Source organism: Vombatus ursinus, unplaced genomic scaffold (genome assembly GCF_900497805.2).
Source record: "Vombatus ursinus unplaced genomic scaffold, bare-nosed wombat genome assembly UNPS02014799.1, whole genome shotgun sequence".
NCBI classification, from domain to species: domain Eukaryota; kingdom Metazoa; phylum Chordata; class Mammalia; order Diprotodontia; family Vombatidae; genus Vombatus; species Vombatus ursinus.
In genome coordinates, this window is record NW_020954577.1 from 37891842 (window position 1) to 37915317 (window position 23476).

Genomic DNA, 23476 nt, shown 5'->3' on the forward strand with positions numbered 1-23476 from the left:
AAGTGAAGTTCACTTTTCCATCTTCTAGCCTTCTCATGAGAGTCATTCTTTTGTAACTAGACAATAATCATTCAGGTTTTCCATCGTGATAAGCACCCATTTCTATACAATGGCATTGAAAGTATTGGAAATGTAGTCAGTCCCAGATGGGTCATGGGAGTTTTGAAATCTGAATTACGTGCACTTATTTCTCACAGAATGTATTCATTGATAGAATGTAAGCTCCTTGAGGGTACAGACTATTTCATTTCTGTCTTGGTATCCCAGTGTGCCTGACACTCAGTAGGATCTTAACGAATACTAGTGAGTCGAGTGGTCAGAATTAGAGAAATCAATTTTCAATGTAAATATGAAGTTCCTAAAGACCACAACTATTTCTCCTTAAAAAATATTCATGCAAATCACAGAATATTAGAATGGGGAGGGATTTCAAACATTATGTATTTCAACCCTCTCCTTTCAAAGATGAAAAACTAACACTCGCTATAGGTGAAATGATTTGACTGTTAGTGGTTTTGCTAACAAAGCTTGTGACTACCACTCTAGCCTCCTTCCCCCATACCACTAGTTCAGTTGTTTTTAATTTGCGTCCAACTCTTCATGACCCCATTTGGGGTTTTCTTGGCTAAGATACTGGAGTGGTTTGCCATTTCCTTCCCCAGCTCATTTTACAGATGAGGAAACTGAGGCAAACAGGGTTAAGTGACTTGCCCACGGCCACATAGCTAGTAAATGTCTGAGGCCAGATTTGAACTCAGGAAGATGAGTCTTCCTGACTCTAAGCCCAGAACTGTATCCACTGCGCTGCCCCACCATACCACTGGTGCCTCCCATCTAATAAAGCACTATTCGTAATTCCTTGGATTCCCGGTTTGTTTTGTTTTGTCTTAACTTTGTATTTCCACAGGGAAAATGCTTGGATACATACATAGAAAACACTAAAACTTAGGACTTTTTTCTTCAAATGATCAGAAACAATGTTCCCGGGATCTGTGGTTTTATCAAATATTCCTGCCTCTTTACTGATACCAATCAAAATCTGTCTACACTTTAGCAGCTGGCCCTTCTTGAGTTGCTGTGGCCAATAAAAATTCAACACCTGGTGGCCAATCATTCTGTCAACAAACCTTCATGAATTTCACTTGGCTGGGACTCAGATGATGGTCAATCGTCCAGTCTTGGCTTAATGCCCTTCCAATTTATGAGAATCTGTTAGACCCAGTCCAGTAGCACTGCCTTTGAGTAAATCACACCACCATCTAGGCCAAGATAAAACCAGGATAGTCATGGAGGTTCATGAAGCAAGTCAGTCAATATACTGTCCTGTTTAGAAAACATTTAGTTCCATCCCTGAAGAGATGGTGAAGTCTAATGAAAAACAAAACAAGTTTGCTCATTATAAGGTCAGTTGGATAAGAAGCTCCAACTGAGAAAAATCTAAACACAGGTTGTTGACCTCTTGGTAAACAGACACATGTCAAGCTCCATGTCATACAAATCCTGTTCTTTCAACTCTCTCTCCTGATTTAGTCCAATTGGACCTACTTCCAGAGTAAGGTTGATTTCTCCAGATGGATAGGAATCTATTAACTTAGCTTCAAGCTCCCCCTCCCCACACACATATTTTACACATCACAGGAAGCCTTTGAAGGACTGCTGTACTTTTTGAAAAAATCTCAAATTACTGAACCCTTACGACTGCTGAGTAAGTTGCTGTCTTCACCATCCACATCAAAGACTGTGATATTCCCAGAGTGCAGGCTCCCTTTTTTTAAAATAGGAAATACCTTGCATTTTGTTTCATGATTTATTGAATTGTATATATTTCTCTGGCTTGATTCTTTTTCATTAAAAGAAAAATTTAACTCACAAGATTTTGTTTGGGCTTTATATTTACATGTCACCCCTACTGCACAAATAGAGGTGCATCATTCTGGGCTCAAACAACCTCTAACTAGGACAAAAATGATAGTGGACCTTAGCTGACATTTCAGTAATAACACAATTTCAGAAAGGGTAACAAACTAAAAATTTTTCTTGGTTACATGTCCGTGAGACAAGTGTGGCATAGTGCAGAGAAGGCCACTCTTGGCATCAAGAAAGCTTATCTTTGGCACGTACTAGTCATGTGACCATCAGCAAGTCACTTCACACTATTTCCTAAAACTATAAATTATAGGGGAATTGCCAACCTACCTTGGTGGAAGGAGTTTCCAACTCCAGAATTCCCTATACAGTGAAATCATAGGTATGAATTTTGTTCCCTACCCCTCCATCTCATGGATAAATATATGATGTATATATGAGTATATGTATATTTGTATACACGTATAGGTATATACAAATATATATGCTCAATAGTGTCTCCCAAAAGTAATATTATTATTATTATTAAAGATTTAAAGCTTTAATAGAATAAAATTGTACTACAATTTGTAGGTGATTGGTTGTTGTTCATGCTCAAAAAGAGCTAATATCAGGGTCAAGGTACAGTGTGTCTGACTGTGGTTGATCAGACCAATATGAACTCAGAAGGCTCTACTACAGGTCGGGCACAAATAGTCCATGTGAACATTTGGAGCCAAGACATCTCTAAATATACACATCTCACCTTTTTTTGAGTTACTGCAATTCTGCTTTGCTCACAGAGCACAGCACCTTCCTTAATGTGGGCACACCATGCTGGACAGCCCTGTGCTGGTGTCTCCCATACCTCACAATAGATTTCAAAGTTCTTCAGAGAGACAATTTTTAGGACACCCCATATATATGCAGGTAGATAGATAATCTTCTCTAGGGGGGCCGCAGTTATCCTCATAACTAGTATTGATTTTATGATCATACTTTTTAAATCTAAAAGCTAATGAACACAAATTTCATATGATTTCAAAACATTTTTTGGAGTCAATGCTTTTCATAACCAGTATTGGCCAAGAATACTGATTCAAACAGAAGCAAACGTAGAAATTGATAAAGCTAATAGCAATAATCTCTAGCTATCAACAAGTATTTTTCAAATACCTACTATGTGCCAGATAGCATGTTAAGTGCTAGGGATACAAAGAAAGGCAAAAACAGCCCCTTTTCTCTAGGAGCTCACAATATGATCAAAAATCCCAAGAGCCTACTGCTACTGTGGAAGAGCATTCAACCAAGTGACCTTGAGGTATTGGAACCAACAATGAAAATATACACTAAATAGACATTTCTCTTACGTAGAGACAAAATGTAAGTACAATCATGAATTGTAGGGGAAGTTTCTTCCTGTTGGATGGAGTCTGTTATCTTTTAATTAGGCAAGGAAGACTTCATGGAGGAGTTGAAATATAAGAAACACTACAGATAAGAAGTTTATTGATGATGAAGTTGAAATACTCAAAGTGAGAGAGATGATTGGGGCCTGGCTGAAGGTGGGCTGAAAATCAATCCAAGATTTCTTGCCTGGGACTATAGTATCAAGGTGGCATTTCTAACTATCAACTAGAATGATGGTCTGGGGAAAGGAGGCCAATGGAAGACAAATAATCTTCCTTTCACTATATTGAAATTAATGCTATTGTGTCTGCTTTTGCAGGTAGAATGCTATGGTGGAAGGATTGGACTGAGGGAGAAGGTTCAGCCAGGTAAATCTGGGAGATGGCTACATACCCACACCCACACACATATATACACACACACACACATATGCACCTATGTGCTCACACACAGAGGTGGCTCTCTGTGTGTGTACCATTGTGATCACCATCATCACCAAAAAAGATCTGCCAAGTACCTATTATTTATGTGGCACAATGCTAGGCACTGGGGATATAAAATGGTATAAGCAGACAATGCAACCACACCCCAAGGCCAGAGTGGAATGAGGGGAAAGAAGTAAGCTTGTGTCTGAACAAGTCATCACAATGAGGTAAGAAGCTAATATGCTGCATGTGGCCCACAGACCCCAGAATTCTAAAACCAAATTTTTTCCACCAAGAAAAAACATACTTTTCTTCTCAATATTTCTAACCAAAGACCTCCCAAGCTGTATAAGGTGGAAAAAATTCAAGCAAAATAAAAACACAAAAACCAGCTGGCTAACTCCATTTTCATATCTACTAAAGGAAGTCATCGAAGTTCTCATCCCTGGCTCTGTCTTTGATCTACTGTTTGAAAATTTGCCCAAGAAAATGTCCCTGGAAAATTTCAGTTCTCAAGAAAAGAAAATGGCATTCCTAGAATCATTCTGAAGCTCCCTAAGATGAAGGACACGAATGACCAAGTAGCATTAGCATTAAACACAGGTAACTTTTCTAGGTGTCAACCTCACCAGATACGTGAGAAGGAAGATATGGAAATGTGTAGTCAGTGACTCACTGATTTGGAATATGTTCCCGATTGCTTAAATATCCTCATTGCCAAACAAGTCTGTGAACTCTCCTGCAAGGTGTACAAATGCCACTGAGAAGCCTGAAAGGTGACCATCACTACTTGAAATCCATCGGCGCAAAATGTAGCCAGCTTTGCCAATGCCACCACCATCAACACCACCATCACCAACAATAAGACATCAAGTGTATCCTCCATGCATTCAGCTGTGATTCCTACTTGTATACAGCCCCCAAACAATAGTGGTACCATCCAGAGACAATATTCTTAGAGGCAAAATAATTTTATTGGCTCTAATGACTTGGAGAAGGGAGTAAATTTCCTCTATTCAAAGATAACAAACAGGAATGAGGAATTCCATTAGATGCTCCCAGCCTTAACAAAGTAAGAAAGTCAAAGATGGAATATTTATTTCAAAGTCCTATTTTCCCCCAGGTACTCACACATACTCAGGTACCACTGGCATGAAATGCCAAATAACATGTCCCTGGAAAAATAATTTTAGCCAGCCAGATGAAAAGATTGATTTTCCCATGTCCTTCTAAACAATCACAAGCAACTGCCATATATCTTCTCCTACATATCTCTTTACCTTTGCTTATAGGCAGTTGATGAAATTCAGGTAATGACCATACACTCTAAGTAAGGTAATATTCTTTAAGCACTTGGGAAAAACACTTAAAGGATGACAATGACATTGAATAATAATGTCCAGTGAAAAAGCAAGTATCTCCTATTCCTTCACCCATTGCCACATCAGTGAAGCTAACAGTCAAAGGGTTCTTCTTCCCAAAGCCCTGTGCCTACTGGCATCTCAGGCTACTGAAGTGTTGACAGTTGAGATCTAGAAAGAATATTATTATTTTTTAATCTAATGCTGAGATCATGCAGGCCCCCGAGGCTCCTATATGTAGCCACATTAAGGGTGGGGAATTGCAATATTTCCTCCACTCATTGAGTCCTGATGTTGTAGCGTCTAAGGGGAAAAGAGTGTGCAGATAATTGCTTTTGTGAATGACTTGCTGCAACTGGTTGCTAGTTCATTGCTAAACCTACTGTCAGAGGGGTCATTTCTTCACTCCTATTTCATTCTGCAGATTCCAATTCCATCTACTACAGCTCTGTCCCAAGTGCAGTTGGCTAGAACCCCTAAGTAGTCTATCTCTGTTACTCAAAGCCTGAGGAGCTCCTGAATCCATGGCCACTCAGCTTGGAGCCTCTCAGCACTTAGTAGGCACTCAATAAATATTTATTGAATTGAATTAAGTCCATAGAAGTTGAAGGTCAATTACTCCACAGAGGATAAAGTCTCTTTCTGAGGATTTCCTTGTACCCCAGGCAAATGCCTCCAGGAGGAGAAATAACTCTCTGATTTGTCACTACATGGAATGTCTGGCCTGCTTTCAGAAAAATCAGAAAAAGGAAGGCTATCTCCCCAGCACACGTCTTAGCATGCCCAGGGGCACCTGCTCAGAATACTTAGGAGGGCATTTTGGAAATTCACAGTTTAGGCAGAATCCTGAGACATTTAGGAGCAATAAAGGCAAAATCAATAGATGTCAAATCAAGAAGACCTGAGTTCAAATCTCAATTCAGACACCTATTATATACCTGACTCTGTGGCAAGTCTGAACCTCTCCCAGCCTTAACTTCCTCATCTATAAACTGGGGGAGCTAGACTTGATGATGCTAAGGTCCCTTTGAGCTCAAAATCTATGCTACTATGATCTCCTGAATCTTCTCATAGGTCTCCAGCTGATTTTTTTTAAATCACACTGTAAGTCCAGTTCTTAAAATTATGCCCAAATTCTGGGAAGGAAAGGGAGATTACAATTATTTGCCCTTGTATTGATTCAAGAAGGTTGTTTTTTTTTTAAGAGTCAGGTTAGCAGCATCTTGGCATAAACTATCTTTTATTGCGGGTCATTTGCTATGAAGATAGCTTAAAGATAGCATGGTAGACATGTATCTTACAACATACATTTTCCTTTGAACATCAATGTTCATATATAAATGCATCCATTCCATTGAAAGGCCAACAGGAATTGCTCCATCAAAAAAAAAAAAGCCTTAGGATTATAGGAGCACAAATCTAGAGTTGGAAGGGTCCTCACAAGTCTTAGAAACTCCCTTTATTTTAACGATGGGAGGCCCAGAGAAGTAAAATAATTTGCCTAAAGTCACAGAGGCATCAGAGGTGGGGTTCCACGCCAGAGTCCTGTGGTTATCTTTGGTAGTATTTACTGTGAAAATTGTATCTACTAGGACATGGTCCTATTTCTATGACAGAGCTCTCTAAAATTCATTAGAAAACATTACTAAAGTAGTGTCTAGTTAACATTTCCATAACTGAATCAGTATTCTCTATCAATTATCCTCTATCAGTAGTATTACATTTATTTACTGATGCCTCCATACATTGAAAAATCAGGCGGACAAATCATTCCCAACCGAATTTGTTACACTAAAGAAAAATATGTATATAAATATACGTATATCTGTATCAATGACAACATATTTCATTTAAACACATCTCCATGTTAATATTTTTGTTTAAAAATTAAGATGATCTTCCTTTCTATTTCTTAAAACCCCAGTGGTTTTAAGGAGAAACTGGTTCAGAACATTTTTTCTTTTACTTTTTGGGGGGGTGTGTGTGGAGATGGTCAGCCAAAGAAAAGGGCAGCCAGTCTGACTTGGTGAAAAAAAAATCAGAATTTTAGACTGTAGTGATGTAATCCCATTACTGTCCCAAAGAGTACAAAATTATGATTTAAAATATCCAATAAAAAGACAGGAATGGTTAATTTGAGGAAAAACCGATTCTCCTTAGACATATATTAGGTAATAATGTTATGCTACAAATTCTTTAAGATATAAGGACTAATTTCTGGACAGAGAAAATGAAAAAATATTGGAATCCTTGAACGCCAAAGAGGTATTAGTGCTGTATCTCCCTAAGTAGCAATTAAGATCGCTAAAATTCCTCCAAGAAAACATCTGTCTACTCTTTGCTGAATGAGAATAGGCATAGCATAGAGCTGGGATGATCCCAATTCTGGAGGACTGGTGTTGGAATTTTGCTAAGCAGGTAAGAAGTCCTGCAATCTTTCCATTTATGCCATTTCTCTTAAAGTCTATTCCGTAGCTTTTGAGGGTAAAGTACATTGATATATAAAACCTTTATTAAATATGTCCCTTGTTCCATACTCCTTTCTCTCCTTAAAAAGAATGAAAATGCTTTGTAATTGATAATAAGCGCACCCAGTTATGAGAGGAAATCACCAGCCAAGTGAAAGCAATTCTGAATTTGGAGTCAGGCAACCTGGGTCTGAATTCCAGATCTGTCGTTTACTAACAGATCTCCGGCAAGTCCTAACTTCTCGGGGCTTTATCACTTTGCTCGTTTGTAAAATGGTTGTTGGGTGTGTGTGTGGTGTGTGTGTGTGTGTGTGTGTGTGTGTGTGTGTGTGTGTGTGTGTATATAACCTTAAAGGCCCCTTGGCGCTCTGAAACTCTGGGAACATGAACAAGGGGGGGGGGGGGGGGGGGGCAATAACCACAAGAACAAAACTACAAGAACCAGACTGAGACACTCAGCCCTCTCCGTAGCAGAATAAAACCCTCTAAACGCGAAAGAGAAAATGATGCTGCCCAAGCACAACCTCGAAGAATCCATTCGCCCTCCACGTATTCTTTAGAGAGGTGGGGGGGGGGGTGGGGGTGGGGTAGGGTGGAGGTTGAAAGTCCCTGCCAATGACCACAACCAGTGGTCCCTCTTTTTCTCCATTCTGACTCCGCCTTTCGGGCAGGGAAGGGACAAGCTGGGGAAGGCGGTGGGCGGCGAGATTCTACTTCTGGGGGCTTCCGACGCGCGGGCAGTAAACCTCTTCCGAATCAATCCCCTGTCACAGAACTTACTCATCATGGAAACTTCCACTCGGCACCGAGCCTGCCAAGATGCCAAATTACATTTCACACCAGGAAAGACTGTCAACGACTGGGCTGGGGTTTCGGCGCTCCGGGCCCCATTTCTTAAGAAAAGCAAGCCCCTTTCCGCCCCTTTCCCCACTCGGCTGCGGCGGTGCCCCTGCTCAGTCCGAGCCCGGGCGCCCCTTTCCTCTGGCACCACGCTAGGGAGTCTTTCCGCGGTTCCTCCTCTTTCTCCTCCTCCCCTTTCTCTTCCCCCCCCCCCCCCCCCCAGCCCCGGCTCTGTATCTGGAGCTCTAACACAGAGCTGGCGAAAGCAGCAGGTAATCCGGTGTGGGCTGGTTGCCTGCCCTCGCCCTCCCCGACACTGAGCTGCTGCCGCCCCGGCCCCCAGCGGAGCGGGCACGAGCAGGGGCACCCGTCCCGTCCCGGGCCGGCTCGGGCTGCCCGGCTGCCCGCCCGCCCCCTCGCCGGTGGCCCGACACAGCGTGCAGAGGGGGCGGCGTCGGTGCTGTTTACCACCCCCTGGCCAAGCGAAGCCGGGCGCCCGGGCCGCCGTTTAAGAGTCTAAATAAAGGTCTCCAGGCGAAAGCGCGAGCAGCGAGGATTCCGGCAAAGTTAATGCCCTCCTAGGCCAGTTCCCCGGGCTCCGCGGCCGTCTGCCTGCCCCCCTCCGTCGGCTGCAGCCCCCGCTGCCCCGCTTCCTCCCGCCCGATCTGAACCGTCCCGGGTACTTCCCAGGTTTTTGATCACTTACCTGGAGGCACCCAGGCAGCTCCAGGAAGGGACGCTCGCCCCTGGACTAGGGCACTTTAATTAGCATAGGAGCCAAGTTATTTTTATACGTGGGTCTTCTCTGCTCTCACCTCTCCCAGCCCGGGGCAGACCCCACCCCCGATCCTTGCACTCAGCCTGAGCTAGGCACCCCCGCCCCGGCCAAGTCCCGGGGTGCCGCTTACTCCAGAGTCAGCGTCCTTGCTCCCGATCCGTGCGTGCAGGGGCGTGCATGAGTGGGAGCGAGTGTATGTGTGTGTCTGCGCGTCTGTGACCCGGTTTCCCTTCGATCGCCTCCCGGCGCTGCGCGCGGTTCAGCCTCACCCGGCTGCTGTGGCAGCGGTGGTGGCGGCGGCGGCGGCGGGGGCAGCGGGAGCCACAGCTACCTCCTTAGCCCCGCCAGGGGCGCAGCGAATGACACGTCCGCCCGCCAGCCAGCCCTCCGCACGCACCAGCGCCGCGTACAGCCAGCCGCCAGCTCCGGGACCGCTCGGGCTCCCGGCTCCCTACCGCGGGGAGGGGGAGGGGGAGGAGTGAGGGAGAGAAGGAGGGGCTCGTTCCACGGGACTCCCCCACTCTCGAGCCACACCCTTCCCCCCACGCGCTGCTGTCCCCTTCACCCCTCGAGCCCTTTTCCTCACCTTCCCACAGGGACAGCAGGCAGGCCCCCCAAGCCCGTAGTTCCTCCCAGGTGGGTGCCAGCGCCCCAGGGGGCTGGGCTGGAGGAGCTGCCAAGAGGAAGGACTCCTTCAGCCTGAGCCATCCCCCCTCCTAACTCGACTACTCCCCCCCCCCCGAGCCTCGTGCCCACCCCCTCCTCCCTCCCTCCCGTTGGGCTCCTCAACGTGTTTACAAGTGGCGATATTTCCACCCACCCGACTTTGCAGATCGCTTCTGGTTTAGGATCACAACGGGATTTGTGCGTCATGGCTCGGGGAGGGGAAGGGCGGCTGCGGAGGGGAAAAGATGTTAGGGGTAGGGGGTTGTCGATGAATCGGGGCGGGGAGGCAGGTCGCGTACCGCGGGGCGTAGTGCCCACTGGCGCTTCTCCGCCCCGGCCGCCGCCTCCTCCACCAACTCTCACATTACCCACGCGCAGCCACTTGTGGCGCGGGTGCCATCACCCGGCCCTCCAGCTCCTCCCCGGGGCGGGACAGGAGGCCTTCTCTTTTCAGTCCCGTGGCGTCCCCTCACCTAGCCTAGGGACCCTTTCTCCCCAATCCCCCAAGAGGGGAGGATGGACGAGGGCTGCAGGCAGACGTCTGTCATCAAGATGAGGTTGCTAGGGGGTGCCTTTACCGAGGGTTCCTTACATACTCCGCCCCCCACTCCCAGGCCGATAATTTGCGCTGAGAATCCCCAGTACCAGACTCTTTCGGGCGTCCGAGCCCCAAGGGCAAAGTTGCAAAGTAACAGGAGTTTGCCTCGCTTCGGGTATTAATCCAAGGAGGGCACAATGGGGGCAGCATCCCTAAGATGGAATGTGGAGGGTTGGCCAAAGCAAAAGGAACAGGCGGGGAGGATCCGAAGTCTCGGCTGTAGGTGACGGCAGGGGGTCTTGGGGTACCAAGGCTGAGCTCCAACAAAGGTATCGGTCCTCTGGAGCTCGTCGAATTGAATCGGTACTTTTAATAAAAATTATATTGGGGGAGGGAGGGATTAACTAGTCTTGTACACAGCAGATACCAATTCAGTGCAAGGCACAGTTCGGGAGTGGGGGTGGGGTGGGGGCGGAGTTGTTACGAAAAGAAAATATCCCCCGCCCAGAAAAAGTGTCCAGTCTAGTAAGGGACCCGATGCCCATACAAAATTTGAATGGGAAAAGGACATTTGTACAAAGGTATAAAGGGCAAGGTTTTGCTATAACGTCCACAATCAATATACTGAATTTCTCCTGAATTGTTTGAATGATTATACACACATGATTTTATCTATAACTATCTTTCTCTTTATTTTTTCTTTCTTTCTTCCTTTCTTCTTTCTCTTTCTTTCTCTTTCTCTCTCTCTCTCTCTCTCTCTCTTTGCTTTTCGCTCTCTCTCTCTCTCTCTCTCTCTCTCTCTCTCTCTCTCCAACCATCCTTTGGAAGCGTGTGTGGAGGAGACCACTGATTTCCCTGGCGTAGATAATTTCCTGGTCCCCCAAACTTCATCCGCATATACAGGTCCTTAACGTGTCTGTAATTTAGAGTTCAAATACTACCTCGGGCAGTTACTAGCTGTTTGACCCTTGGGCAAGGCACTTAACCCGTGGCTGCCTCAGTTTCCTCATCTGTAATATAGGTCCTACCTTCTGGTTGCTTTGGGGATCAAGTGAGATAAGGTCTCACTTTGCAAACCTCAAGGCTCTCTATAAACCGAAAATTACTAGGCGCAGTCAAGGCAAACTCAAGTAGAAACCGGGCCACTACTCTGTAACAAAGAACCTTGCCGGATGCACGTTTACTTAGCTTTTAAATGCAATGTTCTCTGTTTTATTGTATTTTTATTTATTTTGTGAAATATTTCCCAGTGACATTTTCATCTGGTTCTTGGCCGGCGGGCTTTGGGCTGAGGGTTTGACCACTCTGGCCCAGGGCGCTGATGTAAATGACTTGCCCAGGTTCGCAGTCAGTAAGTGGCGGAGGAGGAGCTAGGGAATAAAGATTCCCTGAGGGGAATTGCCTCTCAGCTTACAAACTTATTTCAACAGATCACCTAAATCTCAACTGAGCTGCCGGTCTATCCCCCTGGAGGCCTGAGAGGCACCCAAGAGTGGGACAGAACTAACCCGTCGGGCAGAAATAGATATTCAGAAAGGAACCTCCCACCCCCAAACTGGACTGTGAGGGTTTTGGAAGGGAGTCCTGGGAAGTAAGTGGCAGCACTCTGAGCTCCCCTCGGGTAGGGGTAGGGGTGGGAGTGGGGCCAACGACTGAAAAGGTAAATAGCAAAGGCAGCGGCCCCCTAGATCTCAGGCCCTACCGAACTCATCTAAAGGTCACATAGGGGTCCTCAAGCCAGAGCTGTGTATTCCCTCACCGCAAGGGTGGCTCCCCACCTTGGAAGGGGAGCATCACCACATTGCCTGGGTGCAGCCAGAAGCTGTTTCCCTAGGCCTGGAGAAAAGCCGTCCGCAAAATGCCGTCTGTGATCAGGCCTGGACTCCCAGCGGTCAGGCCCCCTGCTGGTGAGCTAGCTCCAAGAAGCCAATCTGGTCACCGCACCCGGACAGAGGAGGGCAAGGGAGGCTTCTTGGGTGCAGGGACGAGCTACTGACTTTTTTTTTTTTTTTTAAATAACGTTCATTTACGAATAGAATGTCTCTCTTGTAAGATGGATTTTGATGGCAAGAGCAGGAATTTTTCTTCTAAAGCACTAACAATTAGGCCCCAAAGCTTGCCCCTCTTCCTCTCTTTGTCCTCATGAGTCTATCTTGGGACATTATTCTGCCTTGGAGAGACAAAACCTCTTTAAAAAAAATGAAATAGGCTGATAATAGAACTGTTGATTTTCTTTGTTGAACCTAATTGGTTTGCTATGTGTCTCTGACCTCATTTTGTCCGTACACAGAAGTGTTGAAAAACAGTAAAATGAAAAACACAAATAAATAACCTATAGTGAGATTCAATAGTTCAGAAGAAAATCATGGTAACAAGGGAACATTATGGTGTGCGACTACTTTTCTGAGGTTTACAAAATTTTTTTGGTTTTTCCTATTGTGAATATAAATTTATTAAAACCAAAGGAACAAAACCCCAGATTTTGCTAGAACTGAATGTCTGGGGCTAATCTTGCTAGTTAATCAATGGCCAAAGGAGCCCTCCAATGGAAAAGAACATTCTTTCTGCTTGAACACAAAGAGAAGATGGAATTGGGTTTTTTAGGGAACTTTTTATACAAACTTTACTGCACTAGATTATGACTCACAATGTTAACTGTGGAGCAGCAGGGTGGCAGAGGGAAGGAAACAAAGGCCTTGGAGCTGGGACTTGGGCTGGACTTGAACCATGGACACCTGCTATATGACCATGGACAAGTCACAACCTCTCCCAGCCACAGTCCTATCATCTTTAAAATGAAGACAATAACCTTCAGAGGGTGTTTTTGAGAATCAAACGACACAGTTGTCAAGTCATCAATTTTCTTTCCAAGGTTTCCTGAATTCATCCACCCAGCCTCTGCCCTGGTCCAGGGTCTCATCACTTTTTGTCCATACTATTTCACCTTCCTTAGTTTCCTGACTGGTCTCCCTGTCTCCAGTCCATCCACCACACAGATGCTGACTTGATAAGTCTCAAACAAACAACGACATTAACCTTGTTATGCTATGTAAACCCCTTTAGAATCTGGCTCCAACCTGTTTCTCTAGACTGATGTTATGTTATGTTCCTTCACGTACCATGTACTAGCCAAACTGACATTCCATCTCCAGCCTCTGGGTCTTAGCCTGGACTGTGCCCCATGCCTGGATTGCCCTCCCTCGTAGCCTCCTCTTCTGGGAATCCATAGCTGCCTCCAAGATACAGCCCAAGATACATCCCTCACTTTTCCAGTTCATCCACTTGTTACTTCTTTGGTATTTACTGCCCCGTGTACACATTGTCTTCCCTCCACTGCCCCCAGGGATGTAAGCTTCTTGAGGACAATCTTTGTATCCTCAGCCCGTAACACCATACTTGGCCCATCTTTTTATTTTGACTGGCCCTCTGATTTCATTAGAATGGGGAGCTGGTGGGAAGGCATTTCCCTCTACTACTGCAGATTGGCTCCTGCCAATAGAAGCCACAGCTAGCTTCTAGTCTTGGAGACTAGAGTCCTGATTGTGTGTCTTGAACAGAGGACTTCCTAGAAGGCTTATTCTCTAACCAACATCAGAAGCCTATGCACACAGTAGGCAATTAATAAGTGCTTGGTGAGTTGAATAATAAATCACAACCTTAAGACACTCTATGAATATCAGTTATTGTTGTTGTTATCTAATAGTAAGACTGTGGTTAGTTAATGGATTCTCACAGCCAAGGAAGTCTCATACTCTACTCTCATCCATTACCACTGGGAACTACATCTTAGGCCCTGCAGCTGACTGGGTTCAATGAAGGTGCCTGGTTACCAGAATAGAAACCTGGCTTCATCAAGTATGTTACAGGATACTCCATCATGTTACCGTGTACAATTATAATGGACTCTAAGATACCTACATAAATAGTCAGTGTTGCCAAGATCCCAGGGTATCGGCAGACCCCTGATTCTCAAAGGAAAGGCAAGTAAGAATTTGGGAGCTGGGGTTATGTTATAGATAAGATCATCTGGCTCCTCTGGAGAGCTCTTAGGCTTCACTGGTGACAATTACCTGGTAGGGATCTTCGCAATGAGAGTTACTCATGAAGCCTGATTAATGGTGTTTTTAGCTCCTTCTAAGAAAGATGTTCTTGAATAGGATGCAGAGTGGGAAGTGGGAAAGAACTGGGTGTTAAAGAGATTGACTGGTCATCTCCCAGCCTGGAGAATTATGCTTGGAAGGAGATACCTTTCCCAGTCAGTCTGGGCTAAGCCACCATGATCTTATCATCCTCTCTGTGCTATGTTTTATGTCTGTGCATTTCCTCTGGATTGCTTTTCTTACACTGACAAACCCGACATGCAAATTATCAGGAGGCCACCAGCCTGTGTGAAAAAGTCACATTCTTTCTGGGCCTCAACTTCTTTAGATAAGGGTGATAAAATTACATCCTGTCTGAGATCACAGAATTTTAGAGCAAGATCGGATAAAGCAGGTAGTCTAACCACCTTGCTTTGCAGAGGAGGAAACAGCCCCACAGATATGGCACAATTTGTCCATGATTATACAGTTGGTTAGTGGAAAAGTCAGGACTCCAGCCTGAGTCTCCTGCCTCCGCAGCCTACAACTCTCCCCTCTTGGCCACTACTGTTCCCCATATAGACACCACAGTCCATCTCCCACCCCATCAACGCCTCTGCCCACCTTCCTCTTCTCTCTACCTCATAGAATGTTTCCTTCTAAGCACAGTTCAGGTGCCATCTCCTTATAGCAAATATTCTCTTGTCCTTGGGGTTGTAAGTACTCTCATTCAATTGAAAGTGCATTGCATACATGTTAAATAAATACAACATCAGTGGTGTTCCATAATTCACTCAAGAACTTGCCCAGGGGCAATATTCTGGACCCTCAGGTGGCTGTATTCCCTACTTATGTTGCTTTGTGGAGTTTATATAAGACCCCCAAAATTTAGTAGTATAATGACAATAGGTCAGAGCTCCCAGTTAGGAAAATTCCTAGTATTCAGGCAGAGACTCCGCTCACTGCCCTAATTTAAATTTATGGTGGTCTCTAGCTAACCCCTAGCCTCGTTATGTTTGAGACAAAAAATCAAGGTACAGGAAATGTTAAGGTAAAAGAAGCAAGTAGAGTATGTTTCAGTAGCTGTTACTGGACACACACAGGGAGAGGGAGTTGGTAAAAGAACAGACTTTTTTTTTTAACTTCCCTTAGTCCTTAGTAGAACCAGTTGCTTCTGCCCTGTTGTTCTGAGCTGAGATGCCTGGGTGGTGGGCAGGGAGGGAGGATGGCCAGCCTGCTATCTTATCCTTTCAATCTCTCCCATCACTTATTCACCTAGGCCACTGATCTTTTCTTTCTGAATCTGAAATGAATTCTGCCTCTGTCCGTGGGTGAGTCTAGGGAGGCTGTTTCTTTTTGCTGTTGCTACTCAGTTCTTGAGGTCCGCCTTCCTCCTCTCAATTTACATCTCCTTTTTAAGAGCTCTGGGGAACGATTCAATCTTGCCTTCCAAATCAAATATCTCAGTCATCTCCAATAGCTCTCAGGCCAGAGAGGAGGAAGACTTATCCCTCTGAAATGCCAACCCCAGGATGCCAATTGGTCCCCCAACCCATCTTACACTCACTCATATGTGAGCATGTTGCATCCCCCTTCTGGGCAAGGATTGTTGTATATTTTTCTTTGGTGTTTAATAAATGTTTGTTGATGGACTGAATTGAAATGAATCACTAATTGCTTTCACTGAAATGAAAGGCTAAATGAACCAGTTCTTTCCAAGTTAATGGAGCTTCCCAAAGTGACTCTTTCATAGCTTATCTAACCCTAGGAGGATAGCTATGGCTAAAAAGAGTTCTTTGGAGGAAAGCTGCTAAATGTGTACAACAGATGCTCATTATGGCCAATCGCAAATGTAATACATCATTTTAGACTAGGTGTAAATAGACTGCCGGAATGTTAATTTTGTATTCTCCCCAATGGTGTCTGATACAGTAACGATACAGCAAGCTCTCAGGAAATGCTTTTGGTTAGATGAGTTTCCAACATTCCTACTCTAACAATGATAGATTCTGATCATGAAGGGACCTTAAAGGCCATCTCTTTTAACCGCCTTATTTTACAGGTGAGGAAACTTAGACCCTAAAAGATTAAGTGATTTGCCCGAGGTCCTACAGCTGGTTAAAGAGCTCTCTGATTCTAAAGCCACTCCTCATCCACTGGGCCCTGGCTCCCCCTATCATGATACTCTGTTTAAACAAAGTCCAGTCTGAACTACTAAGTATCATTCAAGCCTGGGTGGAAAGACATGAAAGGCACCATCACTCCAAACAATAGGAAGCTACCTTTGCAGTCAGAAACCACCAAATACCAATGAAGCCAAACTGAGCCTTTTGTGTGAGGATGGAGATGCTAACCATCTAAAGTCTATAAAGAAAATGGGGAATGATGAAGGTCTGGGCAAAGATGGGAAAATAATTGTTTAAAGTCGGTTTAATTTCCAACTGCTTGAAAGATGGTTCATTTGGGGTCTGATTCAATTGATAATTGAACTGTACTAGCCAATGCTTTTCTGGAAGATCGAAGAGCACCATCAGCCATCAAATTCTCAGATGACCACAGAATGGTGTCTTCAAAGGGTCAACTACATGTTACCAAAACATGTCAATTAAGTGTACCTAACCCCCCCCCAACACTCTAGCTTTTTAAAAGACAAATGTTTATGATCGTATATAAATGGGAGATTAAATACAAAAGTCCCATGAGAATAAAGTAGAAGTATTTTTTCAAGTGAAGGATGAAAGAAAAAAGTGAATTCTACTTTTAGTCACCAGATCCCATTTACATATTTAGATGTTACCACTTATTAAATGTGTTTATGATTATTTACAATTCTTAGATCCTTAAAATACCTGAAGTTGATATGAGTCAGAGCTAGAGTGACAGTCTTAACTTCCAGTTTTACTTGGCTATTGTCAGCTTAGAAGACAGCCTTAATTTTAACCCGCTATAATATGGATTGATACTTCCTATTTTCACTCATTGCAGGTTCTTAAAATAAACTCAGGTCATCTAGGTGGTGAAGTGGATAGTGCCAGGTCTGGAGGTAAGAAGACTAATCTTCCTGAGTTCAAATCTTACTGTCTATGTGACCCTGGACAAGTCACTTAACCTGTTTGTTTCAGTTCCTCGTCTGTAAAATGAGCCAGAGAAGAAAATGGCAAACCACCCCAGTATCTTCACCAAGAAAACCCCAAATGAGGTCATAAAGAGTTGGACATTACTGATATGACTCAATAACATAATAAACTCACTTCAGTTTTAACCTTAAAGTTAAGGAGGCATATAGTTATGAGAAGCAGTGAGGTGTAGTTGACACGAGATGAGACTTGTAGTAGGGAAGATCTGAGACAAAATCCTATCTTAGTTCCTCAATAGATATGTGCTTGTGAGCAAGTCACTTCTCAGTGCCCCCAGATGAGTCGTATCAAATGGAAATGGGGACCACTAAATAGTAGAAAAAGATCCCTGCCTGCCACTTATTGACTTAGGAAACCACAAATTAACAGAATTCCCAATTGCAGTGTAATCTGGTTCACTGTATTTAGGGGTGTTATAGGTCACATTGGACAGGTGGCCAAGTGTTTGACCCTTCTGCCCCAGACAATACTCAAAGATTATACATTACAAGACAGGCTGCATCAGGAGACAGAAGTTTCCACATAAAGACTTCCTTACCCTGCTGAAGTTAGACTTACAGACAAAAATAAAAAAAAAGAAGTTTTATATAAATCAAGTTTCCAAAAGACTCTACAAATATTTGGAAAATGTCCAGTATGCAGGGATTACAAACAAAAAAAAGTCACTACAAAAAAGATTCTTCAAGCTTTCCCTGATCCCCCTAGGTGCTAGCCCTATTCCTTTCTCCAAACATCTTGCATTGACTTATCTTCTATCTCATATACTCTGGGAGAAAGTAAGTTCTTTGGGGCATAATATTATTATTTTTGTCTTTGTATATCCAGCACCCAGGACATTGGGAAACACAGGGTTAACACTTAATAAATGTTCATTGAATTAAATTGTGTCAAATGGTTGAATAGGGAAACAAAGTTCTGACTCCCACCCAGCATAGATTAGAAGTAATGCAGTCAGTCCATTGTGTTGTATATATGTGTGTGTAGTCTTGCATAAATATATATCACCTTCCATATATATGTGTGTGTGTGTATATATATATATATAGACATATATGTATGTGTGTGTATGTGTATAGACAGGCACACATACACACAAAGATGGAATTGTATAGGAATTGCATAGGGAATTCTAAGTTGAGGAACCAACTCCTTCTACCAATGTAGGTTATCACCTTCATTTTATGTTATGGTCTTAGAGAGCAGCTCTGAGTGAGTAGAGGTTAAATGGCTGCTCATTAGTCAGTTAATAAGCACTTATTAAATACCTACTGTGTGCCAGGCACTGTGATAAGCTCTGAAGATACAAAGAAATCAGGTCAGGGTCACACAGCCAGTGTGTGTCAAAAGAGAGCACTGAATTCAAGTCTTCCTGGCTCCAAGGACATCTCTAGGAATTCTACTTTTCACACTGACTAGCTGTGTGACCATGAGCCTCCATTTTGAAACGTGTGAAAAGGGGTTAATAATTTCTACTTTCCTCTCAGGGTTGTAGTAACATCCAAATAAGAAAATGACTAGGAAGCACTTTGTATACTTTAAAGAACTATGTAAAGGGTAGCTAGGTGGAAGGCGAAGTGGAAAGAATGCCAGGCCTGGAATCAGGAAGACTCTTCTTCGCTGTGTGACCTTGAGCAAATCACTTAACCCAGTTTGCTGAAGTTCCTCATCTGTAAAATGAGCTGGAGAGGGAAATGCAAATCATTCCAGTCTCTTTGCTGAATGGGGACCTGGAGAGTTGGACAAGACTGGAATTACTCAACAACAACAAATGTCAGTTAGAGACTCCGTTGGCCTTCAAAGAACCAGACTCAATTTCCACGTCTTTGTGGAGGCTGGAGTCAGTGAATCGTCAAAAACCATTAGGGTTTTTTCTTTTTTTGTTTTTTCTTTTTACTGTCCTGCAGATAAGAAGATGGCACTCATTTCCTTCTCCCTTAGTAGGGCATATGCTTTGAGGCTTCTTTGTTGTTATTTTCTCCCGGTAATGCTGATTTGTATTCCCCACTGATTGGTTTTTTCATTTCTTCCCCATCCCTGGCCAGGGAGAACTTTCTAACTTGCTTACTAGGGCACTGGTGAGCTGATTTACCTGAAGCAGCTGGAGCCGGTGGGTGACCTGCCAGCTGCCATGCAGGTCTCCTACATCGAGGCCTACTCACTTCCTGGTTCTGTCTCCTAGGCTTGGACTAAGAGTTTAGTTCTGTGGCGGCAGCACTGAGAAGGGAAGCTTAGCTCTGCTCAGGTGGGCTCAGCCATCCCACCCTCCCAGGTCTTTCTTGTGACTAACAGTAAGACTGCTGGCTTGGGCCAGAAGTGCCAGTGATAGCCACAAAGGAGAGTGAAGATAATAGGAGCACAACTGGATAATTGTGAGCATAGTCCAAGCCAGTGAGAATCCTCTCAAAGAGCTATCCTTCTCCATAGGGGATTCTCACTTCCCCTCTTGCACTTGGTACTGAAACTAGACAATCCTAATTAGGCAGTTCACGGAGATTTACTTTTTTATTTGGAATAATGTGAGAATAGTTATCAAACTAGTCAGATGTTTAGAACCCACAATCTCTCTTCTGGGTGTGAAACCAAAGGAGACCCCAAACAGAAGGGTCTCAAGGCAACTAGAATAGTCACACATTTTAGTAGCAGCAAAAAACTGAAAGAAAGTGACTGCTCACTGACTGCGGATGGGCCAAAGAAAGGTGTGAAATGACTGCAATGGGAGATTGTTTTATTCAGTAAAAAGGATGAACACAAGTCATTCAGAGGAATGGAAGGAATGAATTGATGTACACTGAAGGATGCTGAACCAGGAGAAACACGTGTAGGGATTGTACCGATGAAGAAGAAAACAACATAACAAAACAGCTCATCTCCCATTGAAGCCAATGACAGATCTTGGTCTCAGAGGAGAGATGATGAAATAGACCCCTCTCTGCTTCTTAGTGGTGGTGGGAGAGCACTGAGTTGGAGAGAGGTAGAGATCATGGATGCCAAGATTACTAGAATTCTGTGTTTGCTGATGGTTAACCTCCATTCGTATCATTATGTCAGTATTTGCTTTGTTTTAAGGGAAGATTCTGCAGAGGAAGGGGAGAAGGTAATGGAAGGGAAGGAGGAAAGATAGGAGAGAGGGAGGAAGAGAGGAAAAGAAGGAGGGAGGGAGGGAGGAAGGGAGAAAAGAAAGGAAAGAGGGAGGGAAGGAAGGAGGAAGAAAGGAAAGAGGGAGGAAAAGAGAAAGGGAAAGAGGAAAGGAGGAGGGAGGGAAAGAGAGGAGAGAGGAAAGAAGAGAGGGAAGGAAAGAGGGAGGGAGAGAGGGAAGGAAGAAGGGAGGCAGGTAAGAAGGAAGGGAGGGAGGAAAAAAGATGGAGAGGTAGGATAGAGGAAGGAAATGCACTTTCTGTTTGAATTAACCCAATCAATCAAATTGGGAATAGGAGAGGAATTCCAGCCAAGACTGATCATTGTTTTAAATAATAATGATAAAATTGTATTAGAATACCACCTCCCATCTAACGCTTTGCATATCTCCTCATGGACCAGCCAATTAACGATTCACCTTATGTAAGTTAGACAAACACAGAGGATTTGGAGGGATCAAACTTCTGGCAAAGGGAGGTTGTAAATTAGGTCATTTACAAACCACTTCCAAAAGGGTCCTATGCAACACCTTCAAAGGCCCACATGACTCCGCTTCTTTAGGGTCTCAGGAGTTCTGGAAGGACTCTAGAACATTTCTGATTTGCTACCACCCTGAAAGAATGTTCTGTATCCAAAAGAAACCAGGGTTCATCAGTGGTTGCTTCAAGCACTGATACTGAGAAATCCAACACAGTATTTCTTGGTGATTTCTTGGAGGGTTTCAGAGCAGTCTTGGTCATACCATGTCACACCATATGTAGGCACAGGCATAGACTAAAGATGGGATATGGTGGATTGACCATTTCATGGAGAATAATGGATTGATTCTGTCATTTATTTAAAACTAGTGAATATCAGCACAACACAAATGCTAAAACATACAAGTATATATATATATACATATATATGTATGTATGTATGTATGTATGTATGTATGTATATATGAATGTATGTATGTATATTCCCCCAGGAGAAAATAAGCTCCTTGTGGGCAGGGACTGTTTTGCTTTTTGTATTATATCCAGTATCTGGTAGATAGTAGGTGCCTGATAAATGCTTACTGCATTATGTTAAAGAAATTCCCAAACACCTAATGGGGATTAGGTAATCAATGGATGCTTCATGAAGACGTTTGGACTAATTGAATTTAATTCAGCAGGCATTTGTTAAGCACCTACTATGTGCCAGATCCTGGAGAACAAGCCCTGCCTCCGAGGAGCTTCCATTGTCTGCTGTGAGAGAGACATCGTGGAGGGCCCTGAACGGCTTCCTTTGGGGTCGTAAAATGGTCGGAAGGATTGATTTTGCCTCCTTTCCTGTGAACTTCTTTCTATTTAAAGTAAGTCGCAGTTTCTTGCTTCCTGTCTGTCATTATACTGTCTCCATGGCAATAGCAAACGCCGGCCGAAGGCCCGGAGATACACATAGACTGCACCCTGCTCCCCAGTAGGCTGGTAATCACACTGAATCAAATGCCCTGTTATGACAGTGCGGAAAATATGCCGTCATCCGATTTTACTTGGTGCTTGCCTTGCGGAAAGCATTGTGTCTGGCAGGCAGCAAATGAGGGATTTCAGGGAAGGAAGGACAGTGCCTACATGAACATGAAAGACTGAGGAGAATGGATGGGGGGGATACTGTTCAAATGAGAGCAATGATGCCCCCTTGCTATGGGGATATGTGGCTTCCAGGAGCTTCAAGGTTCGGAAAACCAGCTGGAAAACAGAAAGGGGAAAAGCCCCAGAATATCCACAACAGCCATCATAGAGAACCAAAACTCTCCCCTCAGAAGAGGTGACTCAGTACCCATGGTACTTATTCTTAACAGACTCAGTTTTCTGGGTTCCCATTGTACAGCAGATCGGCAGTTCAAGCCAAATGTCAGCAATGAGACTGGAGTCAACAATTCGTTTCAACCAGCTGAAAAATGCTTTAGAATTCTGCATCACCTGTATGTTTCAATAAGGCACAAGGGAAGGATTAAGTGGGATGCGGAATATCTAATAATCAGTGAAGCCACAAGCATGTATTTAAGCACCTGTTAGATATGCCAGGCACTGGGCTAGGCACTGGGGGAATAACTAAAAAGCAAACTGTCCCTTCCCTAAAGAAATTTACATTCTCTTGGGTAAATGGCATCTAGGGAGGAGACAAGAACTAAAAAGCAGATCACTGTGTTGTACATTACCATCTGTATAGTATAGTATATGATGTTGTATATAGAACACAGAAATGAACGCTTTTAATATAGCATATATACAGTGTTACATCTAGAAACACAGTAGTGAATGCTTATAATACAGTATACATGCAGTATGAACAGTGTTACACATAGAACATGTTATCAGGAGAATTATTTTAGGTTATGTTCAATACCTTCTTTTTAAAAAGGGAGGGAAGTTTGCATCATTGTAGAAAGGTTTCTCTCAAGGAACTCTTGAGGGAGCTTGGGGTAGTGGGTACAGAACCAGACTTGTAATCAGTAAGACAGAGGTTCAAATGCTGCCTCTGATTCTAGCTGTGCGACCCTGGGCAAGTTGCCTAAGTTTTCTGAGTCTCAGTTTTCTTTACATGTAAAATTGGATAATAATAGCACCTACCTCACAGGGTACCCCAAATGAGAAAGTTTGCCAAACACCTTGCAAACCTTAAAGGGCCATATAAATGCTAGTTATTATTATTATCAGGCAGCTAGGTGGCTCAGCAGATAGAGCTCTGGGTTTGGAGTAATGAAGACCTGAATTCAAGTCTGGTTGCAGACACTGCTTGTATGACCCTGGGCAAGTCATGTAAC

General features: G+C 43.9%; 1 protein-coding gene across 4 annotated transcripts in view; it reads right to left on the minus strand.

Moving 5' to 3' along the window:
- THRB (thyroid hormone receptor beta) overlaps positions 1–23476 on the minus strand; it is a 391398-nt gene that overhangs the window by 355179 nt on the left and 12743 nt on the right. The window contains exon 1 of one of the 4 annotated variants that reach the window (XM_027871973.1): positions 9948–10013. The exons of 1 other annotated variant lie outside the window; for it this stretch is intronic. The gene's annotated coding sequence lies outside the window, so the exon portion shown is untranslated. Of the gene's footprint in view, positions 1–9055; positions 9199–9257; positions 9343–9947; positions 10014–23476 lie in introns of those variants that run through there. 2 more of the 4 variants (XM_027871969.1, XM_027871972.1) reach the window with 2 other exon arrangements.